The sequence below is a fragment of the Pezoporus flaviventris genome, unplaced genomic scaffold, assembly GCF_033815535.1.
Source record: "Pezoporus flaviventris isolate CSIRO_AGI_PZ_B2104156 unplaced genomic scaffold, CSIRO_AGI_Pfla_v1 ptg000113l, whole genome shotgun sequence".
Lineage (NCBI taxonomy): Eukaryota > Metazoa > Chordata > Aves > Psittaciformes > Psittacidae > Pezoporus > Pezoporus flaviventris.
Window position 1 is genome coordinate 1,752,117 of NW_026892661.1, and position 19,104 is coordinate 1,771,220.

Consider the following 19,104-nt stretch of genomic DNA (forward strand, 5'->3'; position numbering starts at 1 on the left):
AAATATGAGGAAAGTAATGTTTCTATTTTTGCATAATGATCTTAAGATGGTGCTGAAATGCAGTGAGAAAGAAAAGGTCCTAAAAATGTCTTGCTGTTGAGGCAGATTCATTGTTCTTGAACTGAATAGATCCTCTGCTTTATTCCCAAAGACTGGATCAAGGCTTGGGGATACATAATACCCTGGAACCAGATCAGGTTGTTTTGAGGCAACTACTCAGACATATCTGAGTAGTTGCCTCATGCAGGATGTTAAAGTTCAGCTCTGAAATCTTTTGGCACTACATTAATATTTTAATCTTTGCCATAACCACTCTGGTAGCATACGTAAGGTGCATGTTCTCTTGTGAGAATCACCAAGTGATGCCAATACAGCTGCTTCTCATTCAATCCAGATTATGTTTTTCAAAGCTTTGTCAGGTGAACCATGCCTTGATTTCTGAAGTCAGGTTTTATCACTGCTGTTCTTGCACTCTAATCTCCATTCCAGATTAGTATTAAATAAACTCCTGAATACCAAATGATAGAATGCAGACAAGCTCTCTCTCCATGCACTTGCAGGGCAGGGCATTGTCTGTTATATAAAGCATTTCACATTAGTAGATGTGGCAGTTCGTATTTGCACATACAGGTAAAAGGTCTTAGGCTAGCATAAATGCTAATCAGGCTGTCACAATAGGATTAGGGTGATGTCTGGGATGCATGGTATTAGCTCTCTTCACAGGATAAGTTTCATCTCTAACGAGGTAGTTGTTAGGTAACACATAAATGGCTCTGTGCCTATAGTAATAACATGAGCAATACAAGATGATGCATTTCTTTTGCAGATGTCTACCATCTGCAAAGCGACACCAGCTTTTTTTGGAGAAGGGCTGTGCTCATTATGAGAGGAAAAAAAAAAAAAAGAGAAGACTTGCTAACAGTCAGAATCCTCTTTGAAGACGTCAAGATCTTAGTCATGGAGGACAGTTGGGGACATACACTGCATTTGGCAGTTAGTTTGTCCCTAGGGAACATAAGTTCGGGCATAAAGTCTAATCTACATCAAGGAGTTCTTTGTTTCTAAGTATGTATTGGACCACTACTTATAAGTATGACTGATTTCAGCATCCTAGTCAGGACCATAAACAATCTAACTGGTTTCCCTAAGAGTATCTGTGTGACAATTCTCCATCATTCTCCATTTTCCACTGAGTGAAAATTTTTATTTTCAACGATAGAACAATTAGAACAGAAGTCAAACTCCATATGAGAAAATAGGGTCCACATGACATGTAATTTCTCAAAGGGAACAGAAGCACAGAACATACTAACTGTCCTGATGGTACCAGGTCAAACTGTATTAGAAGGGATGTAAAATCTTTTCTTCTGAAAGCCAAGCTATCCTAACAAAGATGTTTTCTGAATAGAAGTCATTGCCTTTCTACAGTGCACACTCCCTTTCTATTTCTTTTTTTTTTTTTTTTAGCCTAAAACAGCGCCTTGGGCATTCTAACCTTCATTGGCACAAGCACTATATCAGAGGAAATGACTCATAATTACACCAGCAATCAATATCTACAATGCATTTCTTTCCTAGTATTACTAAGAGTCAGATATACCCATATAAGCAGGCCATTAAATATAGCCATTTGTAACATGCTTAAGTTTGATACCAGCATTTACTTTATAAAAGATAAAATGCTTATGGAAGCTGTTGCAGTGGGCAAGGAAATCACACTGCCAGTTTTGCAGTTTTCCATCTTGTGTATCTGACCAAGCTTGGTTTCTAAAATAATCCTACCAGCAAGAGTCTTCCGATCCTGAGGGCTGTCGAAAGACTATGTGCCTATGGTCAGGTTGATATTTCTGTAGCAGTATTTGACCTTAAATGTACCTGTGCATTCTTGAAGTGTTACTAAATCAGCAATGTGGTAAGAGATACTAAGGGGTCACACTTACACAAAATGCCAGTGTTCCTTAAGGTACATAACCTACTTCACATAGCTGTTCTGAGTTGCTCCTTAAAGTTAACTGGAAACCTGTGTAAAATGAAAGAAATTGTTGAAGGCTTCCCTAAGGCCTGCAAGAAAATACCTTGTAGAGGGTCTCTGGGGCACAGGGGACACTGGGGTTCTGTGACTACTGAAGCTTTTCTGCCAAGACTTTTGTAGAGTAGCAGCAGGAAATTTGACATTGCCTTGTTTCACTTTACCTTACTCACACTTGAAGGTGCTGGCTGAAAGCTCAGGACCCTGCTGGTCTTCTAAAACTATTTACAGTACTTGGCTTACCTCATTTTCTTGTTCTCCCCTTATCAGCTCTTGCACCATCTTTACAGACACTTGTTTAGCAAACGCTGGTCTTCTTTTTTCTTCCAAGATTAAGTGCCAAAGCAGTACACATGGGCCAAACTTGTGACGTTTTATATGATTTCTCTGTACAGGGAATAGCTATCAGGCAGTGTTAAGAAAGGAATAGAGCTGAAAGCTGGCATTTAAATAGAGGAACGTAACACCCTTAATGCAGCATACTTAGGGTGGGTAACATTTCAGCTGGGTTAATCTCAACATCTAAAGCAGGAGTCAGGAACAGGTCAAATAGAGACACCTGTCAGAGGAGCAGTGGGGAGATGGTATATATCTAAAGTACTTTCTATTATATAATAAATGCATTTTTTGCCCATTGCCCCAGTTCACAATTTAACAGCATGTACAAAGTTGCAAAATAATTCATCTTGGTGCAAGGGAGTTGAAGAACACTGTGTGGTTTTATTGCTAGCATGACAATGCAATCGTCCAAATTTTGCTCTCCATACAAATTACAGAACAAATGGAGAAATAGAGGAATAATATAATAGCAGAAGATTTGGTTTGACATTTCTGAGGTCTGTTTCTGGTGCACAGCTATTCAGTCTGAAAACAGGACTGAGGCCATACCTACTGCCTAGCGAATGGGTCCCCTGCATGTGATCAAACTCTTGTTACTTGTGTATTTATGATACTTGTAGAATTTTATTTACAGATGACCTTATATGCTATAGTGCTAATCACAAATGGCGTTAGCTTCAATGAACGGACTCACAAAGTGAAATTAAAGTTGATCATTCAGAAGTTCTTAGTCTGTTTTTAGCAAATCTGCTGAGGATGAGCAGCACAAGATAAGCAGACTTTTCCTCCAAGATAAGCTTTACTTTCCTGCCATGTGAGATACTCTTGTAGTTAGTGAAATGAACGTTTATTAAAATTTCAATAAATAGTAACTCATAGAAGATAAGGATTTGTCCCAGGACCTTCTCTTGGAACTTTAGTTTGAAATCAGTTTCATGTGAAATTTAGGCTAAGTGTACAACTACCACATTTTTTAATAATGCAGCCACCAGCATTTGCCCTAGCTTTTCTTTTTTGCATAGCTTATGATCTTTTGTGCATCTAAACCAAGTCTGATTTTCTCAGTTGACTTCAGAAAAGAAATAGTTTTGTATTTCTGGATGTCTTTATAGATACTTGAGTAATATCCCAGTTTTAAATTGGTCCTTATGTATGAATAGAGGAGTAGCTTTCTACGCTGCTCTCCCCATCTGTAGCATTACAAAGAGCACTTGTCAGCTGTTTGGTCAGTGCTTGACATAAACAATCACAGATGAGTGCTTCACCACATTTCTCCCTTGAATAGTGATATTCAAGCAAAGATGTCCTTTGAAATCAAACATGTTTTCATAAACAAGGAAAGAGAACAAACCTTAAAGGCATCGTGTTTGTCTTTGGGGTAGCTTGTGAGAGTACTGACAGTAAACAGTTCCTAACAGCATCACTGCAGAAGTAGTATTTGAGCCACCGTCCACACAGAGCAAGTCAAGGGAGACAGAGGATAATTACCTGGCTTTGGCCTCTGCCAAGAGAATTATATGAACACTGTACTTGTCATGTATAACATTATGGGATCTTTCATGTTATTAATTTATTACAGTCATTTAGTAAGGTAAGAACACAGGGCTTCTACTTAATCTATAGGCTGACACCTCTAGCTCCATCAGTGTGATAGCAGGTCAACATATGGCAGCGCATTGTGCCATTCACATCCCTACCAAAATACTTCACACTGCCTGAGGAAGATTCCCTTGTTCTGATAGGAGCTTCATCTGACTGTCTAACCTGCAGGATTACAGGACAGGGTCACAACTCAAAACACATTGCTGCCAGTGGACAGGAGTGCATTCAGACTGTGGTACTCATAGAAAGATCATTTATTTGGTAAATTAATTAAAATATTATTCCCACCAGTTTACTGAAGGAAGGAGATTGCTGTGTGAGCTGCCTGTTTGTTTCACTGTCTCATTGCACACCTAGGATGTTGTCAATAGCACGCACTGCTTCAGTGGCTAACTAGTATAAATTTTTCACAGTAAACTTGTGACATTCAGATCAGTAAAAACCAGAGTTGTTGAAGTGATCTTGCCATGGCATCTGCTTCCTGCATTATGTCTATTATATAAAGCAAAATAAAGTAGGATGCACTGTGAATAGCAATGGTAGCAGTTGGTGCTGTTGGAACTGCTGGCTCCACTTTGCAGCGCAGCATTCCAAGCTTACAGCATTGGGTTGTGCTGCTTAGAGGAAAAAGCAGCTTCCTTTCTGCTCAGGAAGATGCTACCTGTAGGTCACATGAACGTAAGGGAAACTCCAAGTCAGTCTTCTGCAATGACTTGTACAAGCATTATATGATCTGTGTAGGTGACGCATGGAAGAAGAAGACCCATATTTCATACTTGCATTTCTGAAATGTGTTGTCTGAGCCAGTTGCCGTAGGGTTTTTACGGACCGTGGTTTTGCTGTGGATTTAACACAGACTCTAATGCAGATGGTTCTCAGGCTTGACTGGCAGCCATAGAAGCCACTTCAGATATAACAATTTTCATGGTCTTCATCACCATCATAGTTAGAGTTTTCCATTTTATTTTACATACTTACAGATAGGAAAAAAAGCATTAGAGAGCTCAGGAACCTCAAGTTCCTTGACTTCAGAAGCAACTGTGACTAATTCCATTAGACTGTACTCTGACTTAGTTGTCTTACTTTCCAGAGAAACAAAATACAGTGAAAAAATACAATAAAAAATGAAAGGTTTCCCTCTCTCCGCCCCTCATCTGTGAGAGGAAGGTTTCTTATGACTTTGACAGATACCTTGCGATGATCTGGAGGCACCCTGGATCGTTTCAGCCCAGCCTCCCTTACCAGGCTCTGCTAGGGACGCACTAGTGTTAGCCAGGGTTCATTACAATGATCACACATCATGTCTCTCTCTGCCAACTTGGCAAGATGGTGACATTTTTGTTTCAGTGTTTGCCAAACATGCTCTGTGGTTTTGGGGTGGTTTTTTCTGAGTGCTTCAGAGGATTGGTTGTTCTTGGCTTTTGGCTTCTTGGAGAGTCACAGCACCATCTTCTGCCTACTGCTCCTGTTAGTTCTCCCATCCTCTTTCGCTTTTACACTCCAAGCTTTTCTACACAAACCTGTCAATCATGTTTTCAGAGTTCCTCAGGACATTCCTTGCATTTTCCCAGGAATTAATTAAGCCATTGTACCACAGCTCTGCCTGGTCTGACAAACTCAAGTTCACCTTAAGACAAGCATAGGCTCATCCACCAGTGTATGGATTCTGGGATGTGTATGATAATATTGCATAAGGGTAGGGTCCTAAGCTGGGGAAAAGAGAGTAGTCTGATATGCTGTGCAGAGATGAAGGTCATTTATATTTTGCCCTGGAAATCTGTTATTTCCAAAGTCCCTTGGCAGCGAAGGGTGGTTATGATTTGCATCATCATACTGAAATCCAAGTTGCTGCAGACAGAGAGATATTTGGGCTCAGATATCAGTTTTCCTGTATTGGTGCCTTAATCCTACTATGCTACTTACTGTATTTCTCCCAAGAGGAACTAATATGAAAGAAGGAAACCAGGGGCTTACATTACATTTCTGTTTCAGTCCCGATTGAGCTATTTTGATCACAAATTATTTTGCTAGCTACTGTGGCCACTGGTTCTGAACCTCCAGTCTGAGGTACACAGGTTTCTATGAGAAGGCAGTATCCCAGTTATGGTCACACTCACTCAAAACTCTCTTTCCAAAAGCTGGGAATCTGGGGAAAAACAATAGCTGAAACTTAGTTGCTACATAGAGAAAAGAAGAAAAAAAGGAAAATAATATAACTCAAAAGAACTTTCTGAAACAAAACGGTTAGTTAAACAAAATAGTTAAAGACTGCTTAATGAATGCATCAAAAATAGATGTCTGGATGGAGGCTGTTGTGGGTGATTCCCTGGTATGTGAATAAATCAATGCTTTTGGTGAAGAGAATGTAATGGAGGACCTTAAATCCAATTATTAAACTTGCTTTTCGGTGCTATAGCTGTGTTTATCTCTCCTAGTACCTCTCTAGCCATAAAGAGCTCTGTCTTTTTGCTGCATTTTGCTAGTATGGAGTTTTGCCAAACCAGATACCAAAGGGTTGACAAGACACGAGCACTGTTGCTTAGTCCAGTGACCCTCTGGATATTGATTGCTGACAACTTCTGTTACTGTGATCAAGCAGAACCCCTGGGAAGTTCCATGGTTGGCAGGCAGCCCATATCTATACCTCGTGCATAGGGTGTAGGTTTTGGACAGTGCTTTTTTTTTGTGGGATCATGCTTCGATTCACAATGCACTATTAGAAAAACAGTTCAATGGCCAAATGTGACTGTATTTGCGGCACATTGTGTTCTTGTTAATATTTGTAATGAAAAAGATCTATTAATATTTGGAGTTAGAAGATGAATAAACGTAATTATATTTCTAATGATTTGGTGCCGGTGATATGTGATAGTGTTAAAAACCAAAACTGAAATAAATGAACCATAACTGACAAAACACAGACTTTCTGCTGCTACTGAACATCTAGGAATAAAGACTGTAAACTGTGAGCAGGAGACAAAATACTTGGTTCAGAGCAGGTTTGAGTGTTATGAATCACAACAGCTGAAAGTTGTTGTGTTTGAGTGTGAGTGGTGGTTTTGTCCTGGCTACTTTGTAACAACTGTGTGAGTAAATACAGCCTTTCTTGTCATTTGTGCCTGACAAAACACCCTGCTTCCATGAAAAAAGCAGATTCCTGAGATTTAAGGTGGACTGGGCCAGATGTTCCATCCTGTTATAATCTAGAAGCACCTGCGAACTAGAAAATGAATCTTGTCTTGAGGGAAAACACCGCAGTGCTACCTGGGCCCTAGGTTCTCTCAGAAGGGAGGCTTTTTATTCTTTTTCAATGTTTGCTTTTCAGTTGTGGTTTCTTTTGATGAGTTCATTTGCCTTTGTGTGGTTTGTCTGATTGTAAGGCATTCCTCCATAGAAATAACATAAATATTTACATAGTAGCCTACATCAGAAATCTCTTTTATAGTGAGACTTCATTTGCCATCTGCAAGTAAAACTTGCAATTAACTGCAATGGGTTGCCAGCATTAGCATCCAAAAGACGTATCAAATTTACAGGGTGTGTTGTCACAATGATTGCAGTTTCTTTAATGTGCATCTCAGGAAAACATGTAGCCTCTGTACTGTTGAAGGGCAATTTGGGGAAAATTTCTGTTCAAACACACCAGCCAGTGAAACAATAAAAAAGTGAGCTCTGTAAAATGTCCCTCTTGTCCTAGCTTTGATTTGGTTATACATGAGTATGGCATCTGATTGGATAAGGTGCCCACCTGCATGAACTTGTCCTTGGGGAATCTATACTTCTGAGAGAGACACTGAGCTTCAAAGCCTGCTAGATCCAATTACTACACTTCATTTCACAATAAACACACTTGTGCGTGACAACGAGAGTTTCATTCTCAGTCGGGCCTTCCCAAGTGAACTGCAAATTACATGAGGAATCTTTTAGAAGAAAGTCCAAAGCTTACAGTGAGCAAGGCTAAGATGCCAATGGCATCTGAGGGACGGGAGTGCACAGGACTGCCCCAGCAGGCACAGGTTATCTTCCTTAAGCTCTGCCTCTCCAGATATCTTTATTTCCCTGTCCCTGCCCCATCTTATTTTCCCTGAAAGTTTTGGCTGTGGTAAAAAGTGATGGTTGAAACCACCAAAGATGAAGGATAGAAAGAAGTCAGCACCCTTTCTAGCACAGGCCTTCCTGTTGCTATGGCAATGTGTCACAGGAGGCGTGGGTCTCAGAGATAAAGTTCAACTCAGTTGAGCTAAATCTGGGTTTTCTTTGTTCAGATTGCTATCCATTGGTAACAAAGCCTTTTGAATCTTCTCATGAGGGCTGCTTAGTGTTGGATGGCTGTTTGCCAAGAAGTAGCAAAGTAGTAAGGACACCCGTCACTGAAGACATCAACATTTCCACTGTATCCTTTCTCTCCAGAGTGATTCTGTAGTTAGTGTATCTATAATTTATTATGTTGATCTTTATTAACCTTACTGGCATTCCCTGCAGACTCCCTACCCTGTTGCATTTCAGAGTACAGCAGAAGAATCTGACACTGATGCAGCATGAAGGTGAAGGTAAGACTTTCCAAGCATGAAGATAAACCTGTGTGTAGATGAAGTAAGGACCCAAGATTTCATATATCTTCATATATGAGAACTAGATTTCATACATCTGGTTTCTGGCTAACAGACAATGCCACTTCACATTGTCCTTTGGATCATGAAACTCCTAATTCCAATGGGCAGAGCTGTCCTTACAGATGCGGTCATGGCACAGCTTTTGCAGAGTGCTCTCTTGCTGAACCATAACTCCCTGCAAGCAGACTTCCTCCTTCCCACAGTCTCTAACCAGTGAACTGTAGTGAAAGGATGGTTGGACCTGGTTTTCTTTCCTGTTTGTGGGAAGACATATTTGCCCTGGCAGCCTTGCAAGAGCTGCATAGTTTACAGTGTAGCTGTCAGTGCAAACCAACCTTTTGATTTGCAAGCTAAATCTAGAAGAGGTGAAGTAAACACAGTCTGCATGCTATCCCCTCAAAGGATTGTCAGGAACATAGACAGTATTTATGACTAAAAACATTTAATTGTTAAACAGAAAAGGTATTGACTCATAAAATTGAGTGTTTAAGGGTCAAAACTTGAAATACTTAAAAATCAGAGTCAAGCATTGCCTGCCTCTCCCTTCCAGGCCCCCTCCCTGTGGGATACACCACAGTCTGCTCCTTGGGCTGCTCTTTTCATATGCATCTTTCTTGCAAATGGAAGCAGCAGAGCTGCTGTCACTCACTGAAGTTTATTGCCCTGCTCTGTTACCTCTGCTGCTTCCCTCTGGTGCAGTGTGGCTGTCTTCAGGCCTCCTGCTTCTAAAATATCATTTCCTTTGTTTGGCTGAAGCCAGTTGTTTCTGGTAGTCTCTTCTCTTGAGCCTTCTGGCCCTGCAAGCTTCTGTGTCAAATAAAACACAATCCCCTCCACTCCCTCATGCTGGACACAAAGGAAGCCTGTTTGCACAAGGTGCTGTGTTTTCAAATAGAAAGCTGTGCTCGGAACCCAGCAAGAGGTGCAGTGAGGCTGTCAACTCCTTTTTCACTGAAGTTCAAATGCGAGCTAGCAAATGCATGCATGGGCCTTTCCAGAACGCATCATGCTGAATTACAGTGACATGCAGATAAATCCCAATGCTGTGAAGAGGGTTTTATTCTCCTCCCTCACTTCAGGACTCTGTGCATTTCAGCCCCTTATCACTGTGTCATTTTCAGACAGTGCACTGAATTTCCTGTCTGCCAGTTCAGGTTTCAACTGCTCTGCATGCTTCCTTTCCTCCAGGACAAGGGAGTGTTAGTGGGGCAGGGAGTCAGAAAGTCTAGAAACCCCCTCTAAGAAACTCAGTGCCAGAGTCAAGCAGGATTCCTAACTGGGAAAGGACTCAGGGAATTGATCATTTTCTCCTTGCTATCCACCCACCTGCCCTGCCAACGCAAAGAGGATCCAATATCATGTGGGCGTGCTTTATGGGAGGAATGCACAACCATGAAAACAAACATGGTCTAGTGATTAAAGTACACACTGAAATGATCCGCAGAGAGCAGGAGGAAGAGGGGTCTGAGAAGGGAAGTGGGAGCTGGCTTCTGTTCCTGGCCACTGATCTGCTGTGTGACCTGGAGCAAATCCCATCTCCTTTCTGTGCCTGCTTTTTTTCTTTTAATGTCAAATGGGATGATGTCCCTTACCTAGTTCCCAGGCAGGGGAGAAAGGCAGACTCATTACTATTTCCCATATTACAGTTACTCTTGGCAGCTACAGTAGAGGTCAGACGCCTTTCACTGGAACACCTACATGGTTAGAGCCCTTGTCCTGAGCATTAGGCAGGCGAAGGAAGGAGCTGTGCCATGTTGCAAAAGGAGACAAAGGGACTAAATGCTTTACCAAGAGTCATTGCAGAAGCCAGGGCAGACATAGGAGTGGGGCTGCTGGCCACCCAGTCTTTGGAAGAATTCCTCCCCTCAGAGGCAGTATCATTTTCTGCCAGCTGTGGATTTATGTTATTACTGGGTTATTGGTCACCTCAGGCTATGGGACAGAGGCTAGTCGGTAAAGAAGCAGCAGAAATTCTTAGAACAGTATGGAAAATGAAACATGTTGATGTCCTTATGTGAGGCCTTAAAAAAGTGTTTGAGAGCACCGGCAAAGTGTTTTGACACAAATGCAAAGCTATGACATGACTGTTCATCTTTTCTGCCAGATCTAAGGTGCTTTCATGGTATGCTGGGAAACATACGTGAAGTGCAGCAGGGTCCTTTTGAAGCTGCTACCTGTCTGCAGTTGTTATCAGGGAAGTGACAGCTTGTACAGGAGTGTTTCTGCTACTGCGGAGCATTTGCAACTGACAGGGATCAGAAACAGGCAGGTGCCTTCTGAAATGATGCAGCCACTGCAATAGGAATGGGCTGAACACATTTTAAAATCAAACTAACAAGTAGGATTGGAGGGAATGAAAAGTGTTAGCTGGCTTGGAATAGGAAAAACAGCAGGGCTTGAGTAAGAAGCCCAGGTTACTGTTGGGAAGATACAGCTCCAAAGGGAATGCTGTTGTTTACATACATGTGATGAGAAGTTTAGAAAACAGTCTCACCTCCACTCTCATCCTGGCTTGGAGGGTCTCTTCTGTCAAGCTGCGGGTTTAACTGTTCTTTGCAGTCTCACACAGTGAGTTCCTTACTGTAGGTATTGCAAGGATTACTCTGCTTGCCAAAATCTGCTGGTGCATTTGAAATCCTGCCTGAGTCAGAGCTGAAATGCCATTTCAGGATCTGCAACAGCTGTAGCAGCAGTGGGGGAGGTTGAAAGGTATCTGGGAGTTTTATTGATGGTGAGAGTAATGCTGTTGGCAAACTAGATGGTTAGAAATTACTATGGCTTTAAAGAATCAGAGGAATGCAACTCTTTGTATACAGGCAAATAAACACAGAAGTAACTAGCAGAGCTATACAGGACCTAGAGGAATATGTGTTCCACTTGTCCCCTTTCAGACAATAACTTGTTGGCCAATATCCTCAAAGCTATAAATAATAAACTGGACATTACTGAACTGGAAGATGCTTCCTAGTGTTAACCTTCATAAGAAATACCTGTGAAAGAAGGAGAAAAATCAGTGGAGAAAGGAGAAAAAGACAGAGAGGTGGGAGTGCTCAGCCTTGTGTTGATGGCCCATTTAATTCTCCACACCTGAAACATTTCAAATATTTGATGAATGACTCCCCACACCTTTTGGGCTTGGGCTTTTTTCATCTGCACAGGGAGATGCTGATTTAATAAAACTTTATCTTCCTGTGTCTGGTTAATAGTTATATAGTGAATAGTACAGCTGTCTTTTGCAAACTGAGATAGGTACAAGCGTTTCAAATGCATGGTAGGCAGTTCTCAGTGTACCTGGCTACCAGCAATGCCTAGTGTATGACGCTTAGTTCCTTATTCATTATCAGTTTCAGCAAAGAAACTAAAGAGCCACTAGAGTGGCTTTAAACCACTAGAAGAAACTTCTAGTGGTTTAAAGAAACCTCTGGAGGACTCTAATCCAATCTCTCACAAGACTGGATGGGGCAAGATTCACATTTACCAAAGCCAGGTAGAAATTATCCTATCACGAAGCAATTTGATTTTGGTCTTTACCAGAATGTCCCTTTAGAGTTGATAACACTTTTATGCAAGGAAAATGATAGAGTGGATCAAACTCCTCTGCATGGACACAGTAAGTCCTTTCCCTGTTTGTATCTGGGAATTATGGCTATGATAAATACACGGCACTTCAACTGTAATGAAGAGGCACTTAGTGAGTGAAGTGCCAGTGTCTCTATATGGCTTGTGCAATTATAAATTCTCCTTAATCCATCCTCTAGGATGGCTTTATGAAGCAAACACAGTTGTACAAATGATGCAAAGCTCCATATCTCTCCTAGTCTAGACGCTGTGTGCAGGCTATCAGGCAGGCAGAAACGTGTACCTTACCGTACTTTATCTCCATAATACAAATGAAGTCAAATGGACTTGCTGACAATAGTTCATTGCTGTTTCTTTAGTTATTTCATGGCGTGCTCTACTCTGGAGTTCAGAAATTCATGAGTGGGGATCACAGGACATCATTCCCTGCTGTAGCAAGACTTGATGACTGCAGAAGCCGCTTCCTGACATATATTTGTAATCCAAACCATTTAAAATCCCATTGAGAAGAGGCTTTGGGTAGGTTTCGTGCCAAAAATAAATATGAGGGTGGGAGTTACTTCTCTGTTTTTTTCATTCTGAGCTAAAAATAAGCTTTGTAGCTTTTGCGTTTGGAGGGGTGTGTGTGTGTTTTCTTATATTGGATAATCTCACCTTAATCTGTAACTTTCATATTTGGATTGTGATATATAAGAATGAGCCTTTTAATACTAAGTTAAGGGAGCGTATGCTTAGATGCTGTGTGTAGCACTTACACTAACTGTTGTTCAAATCCTTTCTCTACACCCAGTCATTCATCTCCTGGCTGGCAGTGATATCCCATGCCATGGTCTTTTTTGGGTTAAAGAGCACTCACTCATGGGGTGCCAGGCCCCAGGACAACAGCCCTGTCTCTGCCTATGTGAGTAGATATAGTACAGAGCACACCATCTTCTCTAATATCCTGCCTGAAGTAGCAGAGGCATACATCCTGTCTTCTGCTTAACTGTGTTTTATAGGATGACTACTCATCTCTTTCTAGCTGTATTTTAATTGCCTCTACAACCATATGATAAATGCAAAGCTTAGACAATTCATTCAGGTAGAAAAAACAAAGGACTAGCAATAAAGATGGAAATTTCTAACGTATTCCTCCTCACAGAGACTTCCAGAGATATACTGGACTGCATGAACTCATCTTTCAGTGCAGGGGAGATTTGAAAGCACTCAGAACACGCACACCATATCTGTTATGCAGATAATAAATGATAATTTGCGATTACTTTCTAATTTAATTTAGTTTTTAAAGAAGAGCTCAAAGTAACCTTCCTTTTTCCTTAAGTGGCTATGACACAGGCCCCAGTGGGGCTGATAAGGATTTAATTGTGGAACTATCTGATGCAGAACATTAGGAACTGAAGTGAAGCAGGTTAGCAGAGTGAGTATCGCATTGTTCCAAGACCTCTGCTGACATTCAGCTGTTGTGAGAATAACTCTAAACCAGGAAGGTGACTTTTTACCTTTTAGGTCTAATCTTCACTGTTTTAAACTCTGGGCTTTGTAAGAGAGTTTGACATTTAAGGTACCCCTTACACTAAAAGCACAAGGCTTTTGGATTGTCTTGGTGACATGATTTGAATTTACCATTGTTTTATATTTTCCTATTCAGCAGAAGTAGCAGAATTCGCCTTTGAAACAGTAAAACCTAGGCGATATGATAACTAGTACTAAAATTGTACTAACCGTTACTATTTGATCCCTATCTTGAATTGCATTTGTGTCGTGGCTTTTATAAAGAAGCATGTGCACGGCCAGCATAATGTGTGCCATTCTTTTCAGATGATGAGATGGAGGTATCTGACAGGGCCTTCTGATTTAAGGCTATTGACTTTTTCTCATTTCTCAACATGCGTGCAACAGAGACTAATCAATACAGTTTTTATATGAGCTGCCTTTACATGTATTTTTATTTGAGTTCATTCCTCTATTAAAATGCAATGTATCAACAAGATAAAATGAAACACCTTTTTTTGTTTTACAGGAAGCAAAGGTAAACACACAGCCAAATCCTCTTCCCCCCCAAACCCTGGGAAGGTTGGGAAAGTCCGTGGTAGAGAGTTTTAAGATCAGTGCAAACACATTCTGGATGTTTTCTAAATATCTAAAATACAGAATCTTCATTAATTTATCCAAATTTCTTACCTCTCCCAGAAACTAAACCACTTTGCTTGTTGAATGTTACATTGACTTGGTTTTGTGAAGGAGATACTTGACACAATGCCTTTGTTTTTTTTCCTCCTGTTTCCCTTTTTCTCCTGTTTCCCTTTGCTTGGTGGTCAGGAAGTAAGAACTCATGGATGATGAAACTATGAAAGAAGCAAAGCTTGCCTGGGTTTTGGGTTTTCTTCTTTCTTGTTATTTCCTGACGAATGGACTTGGCTTTCTATTTCCTGTGCAGATTGTTGGGTTTTTCTCCCTAGGTGTACATGAAGAACTGCTAACTCCTTGTGTGGAGAGGGATTAAAAAAGTTTTATGGCAAGAAAAGACATCTGTAGTGCCGAAGATATTGTTTCCCTATGGTCCAGGTGTTGGATGAAGAATGAGCAGAAAGAGCCAAGACAGGATTTCTCTTTTTTATGTGCCTTACTTTCACTGTGGGCACATACTTTTCAGACTTACTGTGTCCTCTGTTTGCTTTCCTGTACCATTAAGGCCTCACAACAAGTTCAGAACAGCCTCCAAAGCAAGGCAAACTCTACCTCCTCTCTCCCGTTTCTTTTTAGTGTCTCTTGTGCTGACAGCTCAGAACTGGGTCCCTGGTGAAGTACTGTGAGTGTTTGAAGTTTGGCAGATTAACTTGTGTCTGCATTTTCCAGTCCTAAGAACTAATTTTACAAACTGTAGAGCAAATAATTTTTCCTGCCTTCTTAGCCTCATAAAAGCTCCTAGTTGCCATCACACATTATTCCTCGGACAACACAAGGATTCTGTTAACGTTTTACATGAGATATTTTTGTATTAATGCTTACATGATAAAAAGGCACAAGAGCACCAGGTAAACTTAACTACCAAAAATTGGGTTGGAAACAGATATGAAGAGTAAATTCTATAACCAAATCTTTCATGTAAATATTCTGTGTATTCTTTGGGGGCATCACAGATCTCGTCTGCTTATCAACTTGCTGTAAATACAGGCTTTCACTGCTAGATGATTATGGTTCACTTGCTGGACTGGCTGAGACTCTGCTGACCTACGCCAGCTGAAAATGCAAGCCAGCTGTTACTGCTGCCTCTGATTCTTTGCACTCCAAGATGAAGGCTCTTTTCCCGCTTGTATTAGTCTCTCAGACCCATCCATATCCTTATCAGCTACTTTGTTTCTTTGCTCTTCCCATGATTCTCCCTTTGTGGCCCAGTTTGAAGAACTATTTTTGTTTGCAAACAGTCTTCCACTCCCACGTTGCAATGGATTAAGAGCTTGTAATTGCTGTTGCTTTAAACTCCTCGTTAAAGAGCTGGTCGAAGCAGGTTTAATCAAGACAGCAGCAGCTGCCTGTCTACAGAAAGGCCCCCAGTGTTGGCAACAAACAGTGGGAGTTCTTAAGAATACATCCCTGTTACCTGTGGGGCCTTTCAGGGCGGACTAACTGTGCATAAACAAGGCACTGCTCCCCATAGGACTTCTATCCCAGTGAGATCCTGAGGTGATGGGGTGTTTTTTTTTCATACACTTCACTCTCACAAGTGAGAGCTCATGAGTTGAAGCCAGCAGCTTGTCAGCATCAACCCCTGTGCTCAGTCCAGGCTGTATCAATGCACAGCAGATACATGTGCTCAGACTCTGCAGAGCAGGGATTTGGCCACAAACACTCCTTCAGATTTGTCTGAAAAAAAAAAAAACAAAACAAGAAACAAAACCAAACAAAAAAAGGAAAAAAAAACAAACCAAAAAAACCACTAAACCAAACCAAACAAAAAAAACCCCAGACAAACCCAAACAACAACAACAAAAACCCACCTCATCCTAAATATGCAGCTGAGGGAATTCAAAACCTCCTGCTTCTCACTTTTGCACCGAATTCCTCCTTCGCATGGCTGCTTCTTTGCTTCTGCTGCCAGGACGGGGAGGGACTGTGCAAACTTCCCCAGCAGTCTTGCTAGCAGTATTCAACACATTCCTCCATGGAGAGTCCTTAATAGCAGTCACCCACAACTCCTCATTGTGCGTGTTCACTCCTCTTCCAGCTGCTGCCAAGGCAGAGCCTGCTGACCCACTTCCTCTGTGAGCCTCTTTCTTCTTGGGTTAACTTCCAGTGCCTCACAAAAAGTGGGAAACGAAGCTATCCATAGCATTTGTACATAGACGGGAGCACATCCATGTGAACACACAGCAGGAGCTGAGATTGACTGTTGATGCAACATAACTATAAGTGCAATGTAAACACTGAGGCAGCATATGATTTGATGCTGAATAAGGCAGGTTGTTCAGTTACAACTGAAACGCAATTCATTAGTCACAATGGTTGCTGTAGCAAGTTCAAATGCAGAGAGAAGCAGGGGATGGGAGAAGGGAGAGCTAGTCTGTTCAGCCAGTTCTTACTGGCAGGTGGGTGTTCCTCAGCTCCCTTGCTTGTTCTTTTCCCTGCAAGGACTTTTTGGCAAGTGTTTATAAAGGCGAAGAGTGGGTCAGTTGCAGTCAGGATTTGTAACTTAAATTATTGCCAGTATCTGCATAATTATTGCTATTGAATGTCTGTCTCCAAAGTAACCCTCAGTTTCTGTATGGCTCAAAATCAAGGTTGCTTGGCTGGCAGTTCAGTGCCTCAGCCTAAGAGTCCCAGGAATCTTTGTTACTTTGTTTTTGGAAGAACACAGCAAAGAAATTCTTAAGTCTAAGTTGTAGGTGGAAATACTGTTTTCATACAATAAGGACATAAACTGTGGAACTCCTCGCAGGAAGTTCAGAATACGGCAAAATTTGTCAAGGGAGCAGAATCTGCGCTTCTCAGAGACAAACCCACATTTAAGGAGGGGTATTTAGTGTCCCATTTAAAAACACTGTTTAACTTCTAGCAACCAAGAACAGACCTGACATGCAGCATCTGTTATCTCGCATCCTTCTAAAATGAGGATTCTTGTACTTTTCTTTGGAGCAGAGGATGTAGCTGGGCTGGCTTCAGAAGTTCTCATTTGACACCCTCCTCGCACCCTTTCCCTCAAACAAAAATTTACTATTGCTTCAAATTATGTTACTTTTTTTTTTTATTAAAAAATGCACTGATGGCATGGCCTGAATGATCAGTGATGGATACTCTCCACAGTGCTATGGAGTGCTGTGTTTAGGGCTCAATTAACCTGTCACACCAGAAGCACCATCATTTTTTATGCAGTCATGCCTGATTTACCCCAGTATGAGAGAAGAATCCAATTTCTTAGTGGTGGGAAGCTGACATGATCCAAATGTTACAAAAAAAGAACAGTGGAATCTTAACTGATTTTACAATCAGATTTCTATAACTGGACAATCTTCATTATTAGATGTTGCCCGGAAAGTTATTTTTATTCCCTAGGCCTGTTTGTTTTCCTCTCTCGCTCTGTCCCTTCCTGGTTTCATTTGCTGATGCAGATCTCAAATCAGCAGACATCAGAAACAACTTTGAAACATAAAGCATATCTTCAGTGTCTGAATATGTTCTGGTAAACAGTGAGGCATATCTTAAGGAGGGCAGTAGGGAAAATCTCACTGATGAAAATGCTCATGGGAAAAGATGCTCAAGGGCAAAAGAAAAGAGACTTGAAGCTAATGACAAATGCACATAGACACGCAGGCTGGGTACAGAATAATCCTACTCACAGACCTTATCTAGGTGGACTTTGGAGTTCTCTGTTCACAGACGGGAGAGAGGTGGCAATCATCATATGGAAACAGCCAGGTATGCTCAACTTAATGGGCTTTTTTCTGTGCTTAAACATTACTGAGCTTAAACAAATTGAAGTGACCTTCTCCTATGATACCCCTTCATTCCAGGCCCAACAGAGGGCCTCCTATAACCTCTTGGTGTTAATCAAATCTATTTGACTTCTGCTGGAGGCTGTTTCTGTCCTGACAGATACCTCCATCACCTGAATTTATCTTGAATTTTGCTGCAGTGAACCAATCCATGTTTCAACTTCTCTTATGCTTTCGAGGTAACATGCATTTTCACCCACCAGAGCAGACTCACTGCTGAACCTTGAGTGGTTAAGGGACATTCATGAGGAATTAACTCTTAAAGACTGATTATTGGGTAAAAAAAATGGCTTCAAGAAACTATTGAGAGAAGTAGGCAAGATTTACTACAGCAATGATTATGACTTTCTGCTGGTCAAAACCTTTCTCCTTCAGCAAAATACAGATCAAACACTTGCTGAATTTCTCCTAAAACACTATTAGCTTTTCTCTAGAAGAAACCCCGTCTTTGCTGCAAGTATTGTTTAGATTATGAACACAATCTAACTTCTACAGTCTTCCTGGTTTGGAAGGATGGGGATCTGAATATTCTCTAACTAACCTATTAGTTTTAATTAGATACCACAGCCACTTATTTTCTAATCTGGAAAATGAGCATTCCAAATGTAAAAGGGAGGAATTCTTTCTTCCTTCCTTCCTTTTTTTTTTTTTTCCTGCTTAGTAAAATGCTTAAATGCCTTGTCAACACAGAAGAAACAGAGAAAAAAAAATTGACACTTGATGAAAGATTAAGGAAAATGGGGAAGATTAACAAAGCTTGATAGGCAGGCAATTAAAATAGAAGTGAAGGATCGTTAGTATTCATTACTAGAAAACACAGGCAGAGAGGACTGTGCAGCTGTTGGAAATCCCCAGTATCTGACTGCAGAGAAGTCATTCCAGAAAATAACTTGCTCTTTTCGCTGGTGAAGTTTCCACTGGCAGTTAAGTGGATTAGTTGCTTTTTGTTGCC

General features: G+C 41.1%; 1 long non-coding RNA gene across 1 annotated transcript; it reads right to left on the minus strand.

Annotated features, from left to right (window-relative positions):
- Positions 1-1,977: 1,977 nt before the first annotated feature.
- LOC133282060 (uncharacterized) lies at positions 1,978-17,331 on the minus strand. The gene is made up of 3 exons (XR_009747622.1): positions 16,161-17,331; positions 5,945-6,116; positions 1,978-2,020 (listed from the first exon to the last, which is right to left on the minus strand). It is a non-coding gene; the product is annotated as an uncharacterized LOC133282060 (long non-coding RNA).
- Between the last annotated feature and the right edge of the window lie 1,773 nt (positions 17,332-19,104).